This window comes from Rhinoderma darwinii, chromosome 7 (assembly GCF_050947455.1).
Source record: "Rhinoderma darwinii isolate aRhiDar2 chromosome 7, aRhiDar2.hap1, whole genome shotgun sequence".
Taxonomy (NCBI): domain Eukaryota; kingdom Metazoa; phylum Chordata; class Amphibia; order Anura; family Rhinodermatidae; genus Rhinoderma; species Rhinoderma darwinii.
The window spans coordinates 49,504,293-49,523,492 of record NC_134693.1 but is presented as its reverse complement, the minus strand read 5'-3'; the positions used below and the strand labels follow the sequence as shown (position 1 = coordinate 49,523,492).

At 40.7% G+C, this 19,200-nt stretch overlaps 1 protein-coding gene across 3 annotated transcripts in view; it reads right to left on the bottom strand.

Moving 5' to 3' along the window:
- LOC142657867 (glyoxal reductase-like) overlaps nucleotides 1-19,200 on the bottom strand; it is a 141,699-nt gene that overhangs the window by 51,724 nt on the left and 70,775 nt on the right. The window lies entirely within an intron of this gene.

The following is a 19,200-nucleotide window of genomic DNA, read 5'->3' as shown; positions in this document are numbered from 1 at the left end:
TGGGGGTCCAAGCCCGGCGATCAGAAAACTGAATGGCCATGGTGCTCCGGTGAGCACCGCACCCGTTAACCCCTTAACGACCAGGCCTATTTTGGCCTTAATGACCAAGCATTCTTTTTTAATATTCTCATCTTTACATTCCAAGAGTTATAACTTTTTTATTTTTCTGTCGACATAGGCTTATGAGGGCTTATTTTTTGCGGGACGAGTTGTGTTTTTCAATGGCACAATGTTTTGGTGCATATATTATATTGATTAACCTTTATGAGGGGAGGGAAAAAGAAAATGCTATTCCTGCATTGTTTTTCACATTTTTAAATTGACGCTGTTCACAATGCGGCATAAATAACATGTTACCTTTATTCTACGGGTCGGTACGATTACGACGATACCACATATGTATAGGTTATTTATCTTTTACTATGTTTGCACAGTAAGAAACCTATTAAACAAAAATAATATATTTTTGCATAACCGCATTCCAAGAGCCATAACGTTATTATTTGTCCGTAGATATTGCCATATGCGGGCTTGTTTTTTGCGGGACAAGGTGTAGTTTTCATCGCTACTATTTTGGAGTGCATGGGACTTATTGATTAACTTTTATTATATTTTTTTGGTGGGGGAATGGAGAAAAAAAGCGATTTGCCATTGGTTTCTTTTGTATGTCGTTAACTATACAGTTGAATTAACCCCTTCCCGACATTTGCCGTACATGTACGTCATGGAAAGTACTGACTTCCCGCATCTTGCCGTACATGTACGCCAAATGTTTGGGACCGGCTCAGAAGCTGAGCCGGTCCCATCATCACCGGATCTCAGCTGTATCTTACAGCTGACATCCGGCTGTAACGGCGGGGACCGAAATTAGCTTCGATCCCCGCCATTAACCCCTTAAGTGCAGCGCTCAAACGCGATCGCTGCACTTAAGGTGTTTGCAGCTCATCGGAACCCCAGTAATGAAATTGCCGGGGTTCCGGTGGCTGCAATGGCAACCGGAGGCCTAATACTGGCCTCCCGGTCTGCCTAGCTCCGAAGCCGGTCAAGATCCGCCCGGCGGCGGAGCCTGATCGGCTTCCGTAGCTGCCGGCAAGATGGCGCCGGGTCAGGAGCTGATCCGGCGTCATCAGCGGTGGAAGTCAGCTGTACTGTACAGCTGACATCCACCTGTAACGGCAGGAACCGGAGCTAGCTCCGATCCCTGCCATTAACCCCTTCGATGCAGCAATCGAAAGCGATTGCTGCATCGTAGCGGTTACTAGCAGATCGCCAGCCCTGACAGGCAATCGGGACTGGCGACTGCTGTTATGGCAACAGGAGACACAATGTTCTCCTGCTCTGCCATTACGGAAGCCGATTTAGGCCCCGCCGGGAGGCGAAGCCTAATCGGCTTGCTGTCAGTGAATGACTGACAGATCTAATACATTGCACTACATAGGTAGTGCAATGTATTAGAAAAAAAAAAATCTGACCGTTGGAACTTCAAGTCCCCTAGTGGGACTTGAGAAAAAGTGTAAAAAAAGTATAAAAAAGTGTAAAAAAAAGTGCACAAAATAAAAGTTTGAAAACAGTAAAAGTTTCAAGTAATCAAATAAAACACAATCCCCCTTTTACTCTTATCAAGTCCTTTATTATTGAAAAATAATAATAAACCATATGTATTTGGTATCGCCACGACCGTAACGACCGGAGGTATCAAAATATTATATTATTTATTGCACGCGGTGAACAGCGTAAAAAAAACCGTAAAAAACGTTACCAGAGTTTCTGTTTTTTGGTCACTTTGCCCTACAAATATTAGAATAAAAAGTGATCAAAAAGTCGCACGTATCCAAAAATGGTACCTATAAAAACTATAGCTCGTCCCGCAATAAACAAGCCCTCATACAACTCCGTCGACAAAAAAATTAAAAAGTTATGGTTCTCACAACTTGGCGACAGAAAAAATACATTCTTTTTACAAAAGTAATTTTATTGTGCAAAAAGTTGTAAAACATGAAAAAGTTCTATAAATTCGGTATCGCCGGAATCGTACTGACCCGCAGAATAAAGTTAACATGTAGTTTATAACGCATGGTGAACGCTGTATAAAAAAAAAACGAAAAAAGCTGTGCCAGAATTGCGTTTTTTTGTTTACCTGGCATCCCAAAAAATAGGATAAAAGGTGATCAAAAAGTCGCATGTACCCCAAAATGGTACCAATAATAACTACAGCTCGTCCCGCAACAAACCAGCCCTCATACCGCTACGTCTATGAAAAATAAAATTAGTTATGGCTCCAATAAGTCAGGAAATAAAAAAATATGCAGTTGTGCCCGAGGGGAACATTTCTTCTGTTTGAAGAGGCGATTTTTCAAGGACCTAAAATTAGGGAACCAGGAAAGGGAGGGCCCAAACATATCCGCTGGAAGCGACGGTGCCCGTATTATACCAGGACAACACTTTCCCAGCAAAATTCCCCAAACTACAAAGGCGCGGAGTGTGGACCAAAAGGGGGATAAGAAATGACACCATTTATCAGTGCGACACCGGCCTGTGCGGAAAGGATTGCCTCACAGCGTAACACACATCTATGGATTATTTTATTGTTTTTTTTTACCCCGTTATTATACCACCTGACTATGCCCCTTATATACTCCGCCCGGCTTACATATGCCCTACATTATAAACGGAAACACCAGTAAGACTCCAAACAAAACTACTACCAAGCAAAATCCACGCTCCAAAAGCCAAATGGCATTTCCTCCCATCTGAACCCTACAGCGTGCCCAAACAGCAGTTTCCTTCCACATATATGGCATCGTCATACCCGGGAGAACCCTTTTAGCAATTTTTGGGGTGTGTGTCTCCAGTGGCATAAGCTGGGCACGACATATTTGCCACTGAATGGCATATCTAGGGAAAAATATAAATTTTTAATTTGCACCATCCACAGCGCATTCATTTATGGAAAAGATCTGTGGGGTGAAAATGCTCACTACACCCCTTAATAAATGCCTTGAGGGGTGCAGTTTCCATAGTGGGGTCACTTCCCAGGGGTTTATTTTTATTATTTCACATCTGAGCCTCTGCAGTTGTGAACCAATACTTTGTAAATCGCCAAATTAGGCCTCAATTTTACATGGTACCCTTTCACTCCTGAGCCTGGTCGACTGTCCAGGCAAGAGATTAGGGCCACATGTAGGGTGTTTCTAAAACCAGGAAACCCAGCATAATAATTAGAGAGCTGTCTCGTTATGGTGGCACAAGCTGGGCACCACATATTGTCCACATATCTGTGGAAAAAATCCCATTTTCACTCTGCAACATCGAGTTCACACTAATTTCTACAAAACACCTGCAGGGTTAACATGCTCACTACACCCGTAGGTAAAAGCATTGAGGGGTGTAGTTTCCAAAATGGGGTCACTTCTGGGGGGTTTCCACTGTTTTGGGCCCACAGGCGCCCAGAAACCAATCCAGAAACATCTGCACTCCAAATGGCGGTCCTTCCCTTCTGAGCCCTGCCGTGTGCCCAAACAGCAGTTTATGACCACATATGGGGTATTGCCGTACTCGGTAGAAATTGCTTTACAAATGTTGGGTTCTTTTTTTCCTTTATTTGTTGCGAAAATGAAAAAATTTGCGCTAAAGCTACGTCTTATTGAAGAAAAAGGATTGTTTTTATTTTCACTGCCCAATTCTAATAAATTCTATGAAACATCTGTGGGGTCAAAATGCTCACTACGCCCCTAGATGAATTCCTCAAGAGGTGTAGTTTCCTAAATGGTGTCACTTTTTGGGCATTTTCATTGTTTTTTCCCCTCAGGGGCTTTGCAAATGTGACATGGCCGCCGCAAACCATTCCTGCTCAATGTGATCTCCAAAAGCCAAATAGCGCTCTTTCCCTTCTAAGCCAAGCCGTGTCTCCAAACAGCCGTTTATTACCACATGTGGGGCATTGTTTTACTCGGGAGAAATTGCTTTACAAATTTTGTGGTGCTTTTTCTCCTTCAGTCCTTGTGGAAATGAGTAAAAATAAGCTAAACCTACATTTTCTTTGAAAAAATGTTGATTTTTATTTTCAGGGCCTACTTCCAATAATTTCTGCAAAAAACCTGTGGGGTCAAAGAGCTCACTATACCCCTAGATAATTTCCTCAATGGGTGTAGTCTCCAAAATGGGGTCACTTGTGGGGGGTTTCCACTGTTTCATCCCCTCAGGGACTTCGTAAATGTGACCTGGCCTCCGCAAACCATTCCTGCTAAACTTGAGCTCCAAAAGCCAAATAGCGCTCTTTCCCTTCTCAGCCCTGCCGTGTCTCCAAACAACCGTTTATTACCACATGTGGGGCATTGTTTTACTCGGGAGAGATTGGTTTACAAATTTTACGGTGCTTTTTCTCCTTCAGTCCTTGTGGAAATGAGAAAAAATTAGCTAAACCTACATTTTCTTTGAAAAAATTTAGATTGTCATTTTCAGGGCCTATTTACAATAATTTATGCAAAAAACCTGTTGGGTCAAAACGCTCACTATACCCCTAGATAATTTCCTCAATGGGCGTAGTTTCCGAAATGGGGTCACTTGTGGGGGGTTTCCACTGTTTTGTCCCCTCAGGGGCTTTGTAAATGTGACATGGCCTCCACAAACCATTCCTGCTAAACTTGAGCTCCAAAAGCCAAATAGCGCTCTTTCCCTTCTCAGCCTCGCCGTGTCTCCAAACAACCGGTTATTACCACATGTGGGGTATTGTTTTACTCGGGAGAAATTGCTTTACAAATTTTACGGTGCTTTTTCTCCTTCAGTCCTTGTGGAAATGAGAAAAAATTAGCTAAACCTACATTTTCTTTGAAAAAATTTAGATTGTCATTTTCAGGGCCTATTTCCAATAATTTATGCAAAAAACCTGTTGGGTCAAAACGCTCACTATACCCCTAGATAATTTCCTCAATGGGCGTAGTTTCCGAAATGGGGTCACTTGTGGGGGGTTTCCACTGTTTTGTCCCCTCAGGGGCTTTGTAAATGTGACATGGCCTCCACAAACCATCCCTGCTAAACTTGAGCTCCAAAAGCCAAATAGCGCTCTTTCCCTTCTCAGCCTCGCCGTGTCTCCAAACAACCGGTTATTACCACATGTGGGGTATTGTTTTACTCGGGAGAAATTGCTTTACAAATTTTACGGTGCTTTTTCTCCTTTAGTCTTTGTGAAAATGAGAAAAAAAATCGCTAAACCTACATTTTCTTTGAAGAAATGTTGATTTTAATTTTCACGGCCTACTTCTAATAATTTCTGTAAAAAAGCTGTGCGGTCAAAATGCTCACTACACCCCTAGATAATTTCCTTGAGGTGTGTAGTTTCCCAGATGGGGTCACTTTTGGGGGATTTTGACTGTTTTGGCACCGCAAGAGCCCTTCAAACCTGACATGGTGCCTAAAATTTATTCTAACAAAAATAAGGCCCCAAAATCCACTAGGTGCTCCTTTGCTTCTGAGGCCGGTGCTTCATTCCAGTAGCACGCTACGGCCACATGTGGGATATTTCCTAAAACTGCAGAAACTGGGCAACAAATATTGAGTTGCATTTCTCTGGTAAAACCTTCTGTGTTATAAAAAAAATTGTACTAAAAATTTATTTCTGCAAAAAAATATGAAATTTGTAAAATTCACCTCTACATTGCTTTAATTCCTGTGACATGTGTAAAGGGTTAAGACATTTTCTAAATGCTGTTTTGAATACTTTGAGGGGTGAAGTTTTTAAAATGGGGTGACTTTTTGGGGGTTTCTAATATATAAGGCCCTCAAAGCCACTTCACAACTGAACTGGCCCCTGAAAAAATGGCCTTTTGAAATTTTCTTGAAAATGTGAGAAATTGCTGCTAAAGTTCTAAGCCTTGTGAGGTCATAGAAAAATAAAAGGATGTTCAAAAAACGATGCCAATCTAAAGTAGACATATGGGTGATGTTAATTAGAAACAATTTTGGGTGGTATAACTGCCTGTCTTACAAGCAGATACATTTAAATTGAGAAAAATGCTAATTTTTGCAATTTTTCGCTAAATTTTGGTGTTTTTCACAATTAAATACTGAACATATCGAGCAAATTTTGCCAGTAACATAAAGTCCAATGTGTCACGAGAAAACAATCTCAGAATCGCTTGGATAGGTGAAAGCATTCCGGAGTTATTACCACATAAAGTGACACATGTCAGATTTGAAAAATGAGGCTCGGTCAGGAAGGTCAAAAGTGGCTAAAGAGGGAAGGGGTTAATGTGTTAACTTTATTCTTTGTATTGTTACGATCGCAACAATAAAATATATGTGTACTTTTCATGTTTTTTTACGCTTTTCTTAAATAAAACCACTTTTTATGGAAAAAACTCTTCACGTTTTTTTTATTTTTTCAAAAAATATATTTAACTGGTTTTAATAATTTTTTTAAGTCCCACTAGGGCACTTCACCATGCGATCTTCTGATCGCTTATATAATGCTTTTGTATACTTATACAGTATACCAAAGCATTATTGCCTGTCAGTGTAAAACTGACAAGCAATCTATTAGGCCATGCCTCTGGCACGGCCTAATAGGCATACAGCCAGGGCAGTCCTGGAGGCCTTTGTTAGACCCCCGGCTGCCATGGCAACCCGTTGGCGGCCGGTGATCTCCCTCTGTCAAAAATGTAAATGCTGCGGTCGCTATTGACCGCAGCATTTAATGGGTTAAACGGCTGATTGAAGGTTTCTTCAATCTTAGCCTTTGCAGTGGGAGCCCGGCTGTCAGTCACAGTCGTGCTCCCGCGGTCATCGTGCGGGCACAACTTCTGTGCCCACGCGCTCGCCATCACATACATGCACTATTAGTGGCCACCATGAAAATGTGTATTGGCTGTAATCACTTATATCGAATGCAGAGCTCCTGAGTATAACATGGTCACTACATGGTGGTAATATTGGTCTTTGTATAGTGGTTTTTATTCAGTTACAGTATGGGGGTATTATTCAGTCACTATGTGGTTATGGTGTGGAAGTATTATTCAGTAACAGTATGCTGGTATTATTCAGTCACTATGTAGTTATGCTGGGGAGGTATTATTCAGTAACAGTATGGCGGTATTATTCAGTCACTATGTAGTTATGCTGGGGAGGTATTATTCAGTAACAGTATGCAGGTATTATTCAGTCACTGTGGTTATGGAGTGGTGGTATTATTCAGCAACAGTATGGGGGTATTATTCAGTCACTATGTGGTTATGGCGTGGAGGTCTTATTCAGTAACAGTATGGGGGTATTATTCAGACACTATGTAGTTATGCTGAGGAGGTATTATTCAGTAACAGTATGCAGGTATTATTCAGTCACTCTGGTCATGGTGTGGAAGTATTATTCAGTAACAGTATGGAGGCTATTATTCAGTCACTATGTAGTTATGGTGTGGAGGTCTTAGTAAGTAACAGTATGGGGTATTATTCAGTCACTTTGTGGTTATGGTGTGGTGGTATTATTCAGTAACAGTATGGGGCTATTATTCAGTCACTCTATGGTTATGGTGTGGAGGTCTTATTCAGTATCAGTATGGGGGTATTATTCAGTCCTTATCTAGTTATGGTGTGGTGGTATTATTCAGTAACAGTATGGGGGTATTATTCAGTCACTATGTGGTTATGGTGTGGAGGTATTATTCAGTATCAGTATGGGGGTATTATTCAGTCCTTATCTGGTTATGGTGTGGTGGTATTATTCAGTAACATTATGGTGGTATTATTCAGTCACTATGTGGTTATGGCATGGAGGTATTATCCAGTAACAGTATGGGGGTATTATTCAGTCACTATGCGGTTATGGTGTGGAGGTATTATTCAGTAACAGTATGGGGGTATTATTTAGTCACTATGTGGTTATGGTGTGGCGGTATTATTCAGTAGTACGGGGGTATTAATCAGTCACTATGTGGTTATGGTGTGGTGGTATTATTCAGTAACATTATGGTGGTATTATTCAGTCACTATGTGATTATGGTGTGGTGGTAATATTCAGTAACAGTATGGTGGTATTATTCAGTCACTATGTGGTTATGGTGTTGTGGTATTATTCAGTAACAGTATGGGGGTATTATTCAGTCACTATGTGGTTATGGTGTGGTGGTATTACTCAGTAACAGTATGGGGGTATTATTCAGTCACTATGTGGTTATGGTGTGGCGGTATTATTCAGTAACATTATGGTGGTATTATTCAGTCACTATGTGGTTATGGTGTGGTGGTATTATTCAGTAACATTATGGTGGTATTATTCAGTCACTATGTAGTTATGGTGTGGTGGTATTATTCAGTAACAGTATGGTGGTATTATTCAGTCACTATGTGGTTATGGTGTTGTGGTATTATTCAGTAACAGTATGGGGGTATTATTTAGTCACTATGTGGTTATGGTGTGGCGATATTATTCAGTAACAGTATGGGGGTATTATTCAGTCACTATGCGGTTATGGTGTGGAGGTATTATTCAGTAACAGTATGGGGGTATTATTTAGTTACTATGTGGTTATGGTGTGGCGGTATTATTCAGTAACAGTATGGGGGTATTATTCAGTCACTATGCGGTTATGGTGTGGAGGTATTATTCAGTAACAGTATGGGGGTATTATTTAGTTACTATGTGGTTATGGTGTGGCGGTATTATTCAGTAGTACGGGGGTATTAATCAGTCACTATGCGGTTATGGTGTGGTGGTATTATTCAGTAACAGTATGGGGGTATTATTCAGTCACTATGCGGTTATGGTGTGGAGGTATTATTCAGTAACAGTATGGGGTATTATTCAGTCACTATGCGGTTATGGAGTGGCGGTATTATTCAGTAGTACTGGGGTATTATTCAGTCACTATGTGGTTATGGTGTGGAGGTATTATTCAGTTACAGTATGGGGGTATTATTCAGTCACTATGTGGTTATGGTGTGGCGGTATTATTCAGTAGTACTGGGGTATTATTCAGTCACTATGTGGTTATAGTGTGGCAGTATTATTTGGACCTTATATTGCGTTGTTATTATTGGTAATATTGGTCTTATAATAGTGAGTTGTCGTCCGTAACATTATGCAGTTAATATTTAATCTGGTATAGTGGTATGATATAATAACTGTATATGTATATAGATAATATTTTGTGTGAGAGGGGGGGGGCACATGCTTTGGGGTTTGCAACACTTCTGAAAGCGCTAGAAATCTGCGATGCAGCTCTCTGCACACCACCTTCTGAATTGACTGTATTCTTACAATAATTCAGTATTTGGGTCACAACTTTTAACTTCCCACTATGTCTGTAACCAGCCCTGCCTAGGACTTGTCATCAGCATGCAGCGCAGGGCCCATTCGAAGGCTTATAGCGAGGGAATGCAAGTAAGTAGAAAGGTAACACGTACAGATTCGGAATCAGCGACTTTTAAGCTATTAACTGATTATTGTAGTTTAGGGGGTTTCTGAGGTGAAAGAGTCCCTCTAAATCTATTAAATTCATATATTGCGGCAGATTTACTATTGATATTGCGCAATTAACACTACGTCTCTGCATAAAATTCCTAATGTCTCAGCGCTAAACTGGAATTTTACCTATTTTGGCTTTTTAGGCTCTTTTTGTGTTATCTCTTTTGTTGTATGTTGTATCTCTCCCCTACTCGCACCGTCTCGTGATGGATCAGCCTGGCTACCTTTCCTCTGCTGATGGGTATCACTACTTCTCCTCTTTAACTTGTGTTACCTATGTAAAGATTAGTATCATAAGGGATTGAATTCTAACTTAATTGTTGACTGGCACTGTGTGCCAGTCAACACACACAGCTGACTCAAAGCTGATATAGCTTTCTTATAATAGACACATTTTAATTCAGAGGGCAACTTTAGCTTTGCTAAAAGATAGCTTCCACTTTCATACAGTGTCAGTCTGACTAAAAAGCTTTCATATTAATAGCTAGCTCTTGTCCCTTACAGGTGCCCCATGTTGACCCAGACCCACTGGGGACTTATGTGTTACTTCAAGGCTCACGGTTTGGTCGTTTAATTAATTGATGTAAAATTTACGCATTTAATGAAAATACATTTTTACGTAGAATTAGACTCCCTATAACACACTACAGTCCTACTTGGCGGAGACTTTAGCTCAGCATTTTTTTGCTACTCTATTGGTAATCTACTTGCTCTTCACGCTCTGCATGATTCATACATTGACTCTATATAGTGGTCGGATCATGCTCCTTTAATAGTGGAACTACATACCCTTCCGGTACTAAAATTTATCATTGGCGTTTAAACAATAGGCTACTAAGACATTCACAGGGAAAAATGCAATAATGTTTTTCCGGCCCTCCGTTCCCACTTTACGCAAATTGGTTGATGAACGGTCTAAATTGAAAGAACTCTTCCTGGTAGACATGGAAATACTGTTTTAGTTCTCTAAGCTGAGGCGATATGTATATACCTTGAAATATGAGGAGTGAATGTTTAAGACTAAGACTTTAACCCCTTCCCACAAAACGACGTGTCTAGTATGTCGTAGTGCGGGGGGAATGTATGTAGAGTGCTCACGCGATGAGCGTGCTCCATACGCTGCGTGTGTCGGCTGTTTTTTACATTCGACACCCTTGACCAACTGCCAGGAAAAGCGACCGCTGTTCCTGGCTGTTTAAGCCCTCGACCACAGCATCTGAGGTGTTGAAAAGAGGGGGGCGGCCCCCTCTGACAGTTCATCGTCGTCCCCCCGCAGTGAGATCGGGGGGTGACGACGGTTGTCATGGCAGCCGAGGGACTGCCTTCACTTTGCCTCTGCTAAGCCCTGCCTAGAATTAACATATGCCTGTAAAAATGATTAGTCCCACTAGGTTCAAGTCCCCTCGAGGGACTAATGAAATGTGTAAAAAAAAAAAAAGTGAAATAAAGTTTTTAGTAGTGAAAAAAAATAAACAAAAATGAAAAGATCAAAATACCCCCATTTTCCTCTAAAGTAATGTAAAAAAATAAAAAAGTTAACAAAATTGGTATTGCTGTGTCCGTGAAAGTCTGAACTTTTAACCCCTTAAGGACGCAGCCTAGTTTGGGCCTTAAGGCTCAGAGCCCATTTTTCAAATCTGACATATTTCACTTTATGTGGTAATAACGTCGGAATGCTTAAACCTATCCAAGCGATTCTGAGATTGTTTTCTCGTGACACTTTGGGCTTCATGTTCGTGGTAAAATTTGGTCGATATATTCAGTCTTTATTTGTGAAAAATTGCAAAATTTAGAGAAAATTTACAAAAAATAGCATTTTTCAGAATTTAAATGCATCTGCTTGAAAAACAGACGGTTATACCACCCAAAATAGTTACTAGTTCACATTTCCCATATGTCTACTTTAGATTGGCATCGTTTTTTGAACATTATTTTATTTTTCTTGGACGTTACAAGGTTTAGAACATAAACAGCAATTTCTCATATTCTTAAGAAAATTTCAAAAGCCTTTTTTTGAAGGTGCCAGTTCAGTTCTGAAGTGGATTTGAGGGGCCTATGTATTAGAAACCCCCATAAAACACCCCATTTTAAAAACTAGACCCCTCAAAGTATTCAAAACAGCATATAGAAAGTTTTTTAACCCTTCAGGCATTTCACAGGAATTAAAGCAAATTGGAAATGAAATTTGCAAATTTCATTTTTTCTGCTGAATTTCAATTTTATTCAATTTTTTTTTAGTAACAGAGAAGGTTTTACCAGAGAAACACTACTAAATATGTATTGTCCAGATTCTGCAGTTTTTAGAAATGTCCCACATGTGGCCCTACTGCGCTCGTGGACTAAAACACAAGCCCTAGAAGCAAAGAAGCACCTAGTGCATTTTGAGGCCTCTTTTTTATTAGAATATATTTTAGGCAGCATGCCAGGTTTGAAGAGGCGTTGAGGTATCAAAACAATGGAAACCCACCAGAAGTGACCCCATTTTGGAAATTACACCCCTCAAGGAATTCATTTATGGTTTTTGTTATCATTTTGACCGCACAGTTTTTTCACAGCACCTATTTGAATTGGGCTGTGAAATGAAAAAAATGATATTTTTTCCAATAAAATGTCATTTTTGATCAAATTTTCTTATTTTCACAGGGAACAACATACCCCATTTTGTTGCCCAATTTGTCCTTAGTGCGGCAATACCCCATTTGTGGTGATAAACTGCCGTTTGGGCCCATGGGAGGGCTCAGAAGGAAAGGAGCGCTATGTGTTTGTTGGAGTCCAGATTTTGCAGGATTGGTTTTCGGGTGCCATGTCGCATTTGCAGAGCCCCAGAGGTATCAAAGCAATGGAAACCCACCAGAAGTGACCCCATTTTGGAAACTACACCCCTCAAGGAATTCATTTATGGTTTTTGTTATCATTTTGACCGCACAGGTTTTTCACAGCACCTATTTGAATTGGGCTGTGAAATGAAAAAAATTATATTTTTTCCAATAAGATGTCATTTTTGATCAAAATTTCTTATTTTCACAGGGAACAACATACCCCATTTTGTTGCCCAATTTGTCCTTAGTGCGGCAATACCCTATTTGTGGTGATAAACTGCCGTTTGGGCCCATGGGAGGGCTCAGACGGAAAGGAGCGCTATGTGTTTGTTGGAGTCCAGATTTTGCAGGATTGGTTTTCGGGTGCCATGTTGCATTTGCAGAGCCCCAGAGGTATCAAAGCAATGGAAACCCACCAGAAGTGACCCCATTTTGGAAACTACACCCCTCAAGGAATTCATTTATGGTTTTTGTTATCATTTTGACCGCACAGTTTTTTCACAGCACCTATTTGAATTGGGCTGTGAAATGAAAAAAATTATATTTTTTCCAATAAGATGTCATTTTTGATCAAAATTTCTTATTTTCACAGGGAACAACATACCCCATTTTGTTGCCCAATTTGTCCTTAGTGCGGCAATACCCCATTTGTGGTGATAAACTGCCGTTTGGGCCCATGGGAGGGCTCAGACGGAAAGGAGCGCTGTGTTTGTTGGAGTCCAGATTTTGCAGGATTGGTTTTCGGGTGCCATGTTGCATTTGCAGAGCCCCAGAGGTATCAAAGCAATGGAAACCCACCAGAAGTGACCCCATTTTGGAAACTACACCCCTCAAGGAATTCATTTATGGTTTTTGTTATCATTTTGACCGCACAGTTTTTTCACAGCACCTATTTGAATTGGGCTGTGAAATGAAAAAAATGATATTTTTTCCAATAAGATGTCATTTTTGATCCAAATTTCTTATTTTCACAAGGAACAACATACCCCATTTTGTTGCCCAATTTGTCCTTAGTGCGGCAATACCCCATTTGTGGTGATAAACTGCCCTTTGGGCCCATGGGAGGGCTCAGAAGGAAAGGACCACCATTTGGCCTACTGGAGCTTTTCTGGTGCTAAGTCATGTGTGCAGAAGCCCCTGAGGTACCAGTACAGTTGAAACCCCCGAGAAGTGACCCCATTTTAAAAACTACACCCCTTAAGACATTCATCTAGAGGTGTAGTGAGCATTTTGACCCCACAGGTACTGTGTAAAAGATAATGCGCAGCAGATGGTGCAGTGTGAGATTTGCAATTTTATATATATATATATATATATATATGTATATGCCATTTCAGTGTCCAATATAGTGTGCCCAGCATGCGCCACCGGAGATATACACCCCTTAAATTGTAATGTGGGTTCTCCTGGGTACGACAATACCCTACATGTGGCTGTTATCAGCTGCCTGGGCATACGGCAGGGCTCAGAAGGGAAAGATGAGGGGGGTAAGCTGTGCGGAGTGCATCAGGGTAAATTAAAAATCAAGGGATGTATGATACATTTTAAAACAATCTTTTATACAGAGCCCTGGTTTTTCGGGACACGTGTCACATTGGTATATTGTGTTCTTCCTTATCCCCCTCTTATAGCAGACTCTGCACCTCTTTTGACTCTTTCCCTTTCCACCGGTTTGGGGACCTTCTCCTGGAAAGTGTTGCCCTGGTACGATGCGTGTGGCCTCGCTTCCAGAAGTACTGGGTGCCCCCCCTTCCTGGTCCCTAAAGATTAGATCTTGAAATTCCAGGAAAGTTCCCCTCTGGCCTGCACATCGACGTAGCACATACGCATTGTACAAAGCCATCTGTATGATGTGCCCGGCCAGCTTCTTATACCACACCGCATGGCGCTGTAGGGCTTCAGGACTTGGTTTGACAAGTCCATCCCTCCCATGTACCTATTGTAGTCCAGGATGCAGTCTGGTTTGGGGGTGGCCTTTCCTTCATATATCCTAAACCTGTAGGTATACCCTGATGCACTCTCGCACAGCTTATACATCTTCACGCCATACCTTGCCCTCTTACCTGGCAGGTACTGGCGGAATTGAACCCTCCCTTTAAAATGTACCAGGGACTCATCAATAGAAAAACACTTCTCGGGGGTGTATGCTTGGGAAAACCGGGCACTGGAACGGTCTAATAGGGGTCTCCGTTTATACAAACGGTCAAAACTGGGGTCATCTCGGAGTGGGCACGGCTCATTATCAGTATAATGTAAGAAGCGAAGTATTGCCTCATTTATTTATTTTTTTAGGTTCCAGTTCATTTCTGAAGTTGCTTTGAGGGGCCCATATATTAGAAACCCCTATCAAACACCCCATTTTAGAAACTAGACCCCTCAAAGTATTCACAACAGCATTTAGAAAGTTTATGAACCCTTTAGGTGTTTCACAGGAATTTAGAGCAAAGTAGAGGTGAAATTTACTCTTTTTATACCATTTTTTTTATAACACAAAAGGATTTATCAGAGAAACACAAATTAATACGTATTGCCCAGATTCTGCAGTTTAGAGAAATATCCCACATGTGGCCCTCGGGCGGTAATGACTGAAGCACCGGCCTCCGAAGCAAAGGAGCACCTAGTGGATTTTGAGCCCTCCTTTTTATTAGGCACCATGTCCGGTTTGAAGAGGTCTTGTGGTGCCAAAACATTGGAAACCCCCCAAAAGTGACCCCAATTTGGAAACTAGACCCCTTGAGGAATCCATTGTAGTTTTCATGGGGTGCATGCGGCTTTTTGATCAGTTTTTATTCTATTTTTAGGTGGCGTGGTGACTAATAAACAGCAATTCTACTATTGTTTTTGTATACTTTTTTTTTTACAGCGTTCACCGTGCGCTATAAATGACATATTCACTTTATTCTGCGGGGCGATACGATTACGGCGATACCAGATGTTTATAGTTTTTTTTTATGTCTTATGGCGTTTGCACAATAAAATACGTTTTGTAAACAATCATTCACTTTTTGTGTTACCTTATTCTAAGAGCCATAACGTTTTTATTTTTCAATCAATAAAGCCGTGCGAGGACTTATTTTTTGCGTAACGAACTGTATTTTCCATCAGTAGCATTTTTAGGTACATGCGACTTTTTGATCTCTTTTTATTCCATTTTTTGGGAGGTGAAGTGACCAAACAATTGTGATTGTGGTACGGTTTATTAATATTTTTTTTTACGGCGTTCACCGTGCGGGATAAATAACAAAATAATTTTGTAGTTCAGGCCGTTACGGACGCGGCGATACCAATTATGTATAGTTTATTTGTTTGTTTATATATTTTTATTAATAATAAAGGACTGATAAGGGAAAAAGTGGGACTTTTACTTTTATTACTTTTAAAACTTTTATTTTCTTATTTTTACACATCTTTTTTTAACTTTTTTTTAACTTTATTACTTTGTCCCACTAGGGGACTTGAGGGCAGGAGGCCCTGATCGCTATTCTAATACACTGCACTACATGCGTAGTGCAGTGTATTAGAACTGTCAGCTACTCACTGACAGCAAGCATAGTGGGTCCTGACGTTGTCAGGACCCACTAGGCTTCCGTCTATGGCATAGCCGGACGCCATTGTTTGGTGTCCGGTTGCCATAGTCACCATCGCCGGCCGCTATCGCGTAGCAGGCCGGCGATGGCAGCTTAACCCCTAAAAAGCCGCGATCTCTATAGAACGCGGCTTTTAAGGGGTTAATCAGCGGGGACACAGCGATCGGTCCCCGCTGTAGGAGCTGTGACAGCTGCTGAACAAGACAGCAGCGTCACAGCTCCTGTATGTGTCGGGAGGACGGCCGAAACGGCCGTTACTCCCGAGACGTACTATTACGGCATGGAGCGCGAACGATACAGCTGCCATGACGTAATAGTACGTCAAGGAGCGGGAAGGGGTTAAAATATAACATTATTTAACACGCACGGTGAACGTTGTAAGAAATAAAACATTTAAAACACCAAAATCATTGCTTTTGGTCAACTTAGCTTCCAAAAAAACGTAATAAAAAGTGATCAACAAATTATATGTACCAAAAAATAATATTGAATATTAACTACAGCTCGTCCCGCAAAAAATGAGCCATCACACTGCTCATTCGATGAAAAAATAAAAAAGTTATTGCTCTCAGAATGTGGCGACACAAATCAAATTTCTTTTTAACAAAAAGTTTTATTTCCTTAAAAGTAGTAAAATATAAAAAAAAAACTATATAAATTTGGTATCACCATAATCGTATTGAGCCACAGAATAAAGTTAACTTGTCATTTTTACCACACTGTGAAAGCCATAAAAACGATACGCAAGAAACTATTCAGGAATCACATTTTTTTCCAGTTTCAGCCCGCAAAGATTTTTTTTTTTAATTTCCCAGTACATTGTATGGTACTTTAAATGCTGCAAATAGAAACTACAACTCCTCCCACAAAAAAATAAACCCTCACACCACTCCGTTGAAATAAAAAAGTTACGGCTTTTGGAAGGCGGGGAGGAAAAAATAAGAATGAAAATCCGAAAAATGGCTGCAACGGGAAAGGGTTAAGATAGCATTATATGCGGACCATTTCCTTCTCACCATCACCTAAACCTTGATCTTGCTCGCTAACCTTAACGAACGGATTTGCGATTACATCAAAAACAGACATTTTACCCATTAACCTACCTACCTATGTCCTAGATACACTTCAACAACATGACCATTATACCTGGCAACTCACACAAGTTTAGTACCTGGGGTTCTCTCTCACCAACTCTTACTCCACACTATAATTATACAATTTTACTTCTCTACATCAGGAACTCAAACACTTATTAATCAAATGAAAGCCTCTCAATCTCTAATTTCTAGGGTAAATAAATGCACTGAAGATGACAATTCTCCCCAATTTTTTTGGTCTCTTTAATACCCATTCTGTCCCAGTCTCTGAACTGATACTTTCTCAAATGCATCCTTACAGGTCCTTCTCAATAAATTAGAATATCATCAAAAAGTTAATTTATTTTAGTAAATCAATTCAAAAAGTCAAACTCACATATTATATAGATTCATTACACACATAGTGATTTACTTCCAGCATTTTTTTATTTTAATGTTGATGATTATGGCTAACAGTTAATGAAAACCCAACATTTTGTCTCTCAGAAAATTAGAATATTATATAAGCCTAATTTCAAAAATAATTTTTAAAACCGAAACGTTGGCTTACTGAAAGTATGTACAGTATATGCACTCAATACTTGGTCTGGGCTCCTTTTGCATGAATTACTGCATCAATGTGGCATGGCATGTAGGCGATCAGCCTGTGGCACTGCTGAGACATTATGGAAGCCCAGGTTGCTTTGATAGCGGCCTTCAGCTCGTCTGCATTGCTGGGTCACCTGCAAAGGTTTCCTAAGCCTTTAAATGGTCCAACAGTCTAGTTCAGTAGGCTACACAATCATGGGGAAGACTGCTGACTTGACAGTTGTCCAGAAGACAGTCATTGACACCCTCCACAAGGAGGGTAAGCCACAAAAGGACATTGCTAAAGAAGCTGGCTGTTCAGAGTGCTGTATCCAAGCATATTAATGGAAAGTTGAGAGGAAGGAAAAAGTGTGGTAAAAAAAGGTGCACAAGCAACAGGGATAACCGTAGACTTGAAAGGATTGTCAAGAAAAGGCCATTCAAGAATCTGGGTGAGATTCACAAGGAGTGGACTGCGGCTGGAGTCAGTGCTTCAAGAGCCACCACACACAGACGTATCCAGGACATGAGCTACAACTGTCGCATTCCTTGAGACAATGTCATAAGCGTCTTGCATAGGCTAAGGAGAAAAAGGACTGGTCTATTGCTCCGTGGTCCAAAGTCCTGTTTTCAGATTAAAGTAAAGTTTGCATTTCATTTGGAAATCAAGATCCCAGAGTCTGGAGGAAGAGTGGAGAGGCACTTAATCCAAGTTGCTTGCGGTCCAGTGTGAAGTTTCCACAGTCAATGGTTTGGGGAGCCATGTCATCTGCTGGTGTTGGTCCACTGTCTTATATCAAGTCCAGAGTCAACGTAGCCGTCTACCAGGAAATTTTAGAGTACTTCATGGCTCCCTCTGCTGACAAGCTTTATAGAGATGCTGATTTAATTTTCCAGCAGGACTTGGCACCTACCCACACTGCCAAATGTACCAATACCTGGTTTAATAACCACAGTATCACTGCGCTTGATTCGCCAGCAAACTCGCCTGACCTATACCCCATAGAGAATCTATGGGGCATTGTCAAGAGGAAGAAGAGAGACACCAGACCCAACAATGGAGATGAGCTGAAGGCCGCTATCAAAGCAACCTGGGCTTCCATAACACCTCAGCAGTGCCACAGGCTGATCGCCTACATGCCACGCCACATTGATGCAATAATTCATGCAAAAGGAGCCACAACCAATTATTGAGGGCATATACTGAACATACTTTCATTAGGCCAACGTTTCGGTTTTAAAAATCATTTTTTAAATTGGGCTTAGATAATATTATAATTTTCTGAGAGACTAAATTTTGGGTTTTCATTACCTGTTACCATAATCAGCAACATTAAAAGAAAACAATGCTGGAAATACATCACTCTGTGTGTAATGAATCTATATAATATATGAGTTTCACTTTTTGAATTGAATTACTGAAATAAATTAACTTTTTGATGATATTCCAATTTATTCAGAAGGAACTGTACTTCCACAACTTTGTTTGGAAGGGCGGCAGATACTGTACATACAATAATATGATGACTGCTGGTGTTTCGCAGGGAGGTTTATCCCTTCCTGAAATTATTAAATATTATTATCTCGCTCATCTTAGATGAACTTGCTGGACTACACTGTGGGCCTACAACAAATGGACAGGAATTAAGAAACTTTAGTTGGCACCCAATCATC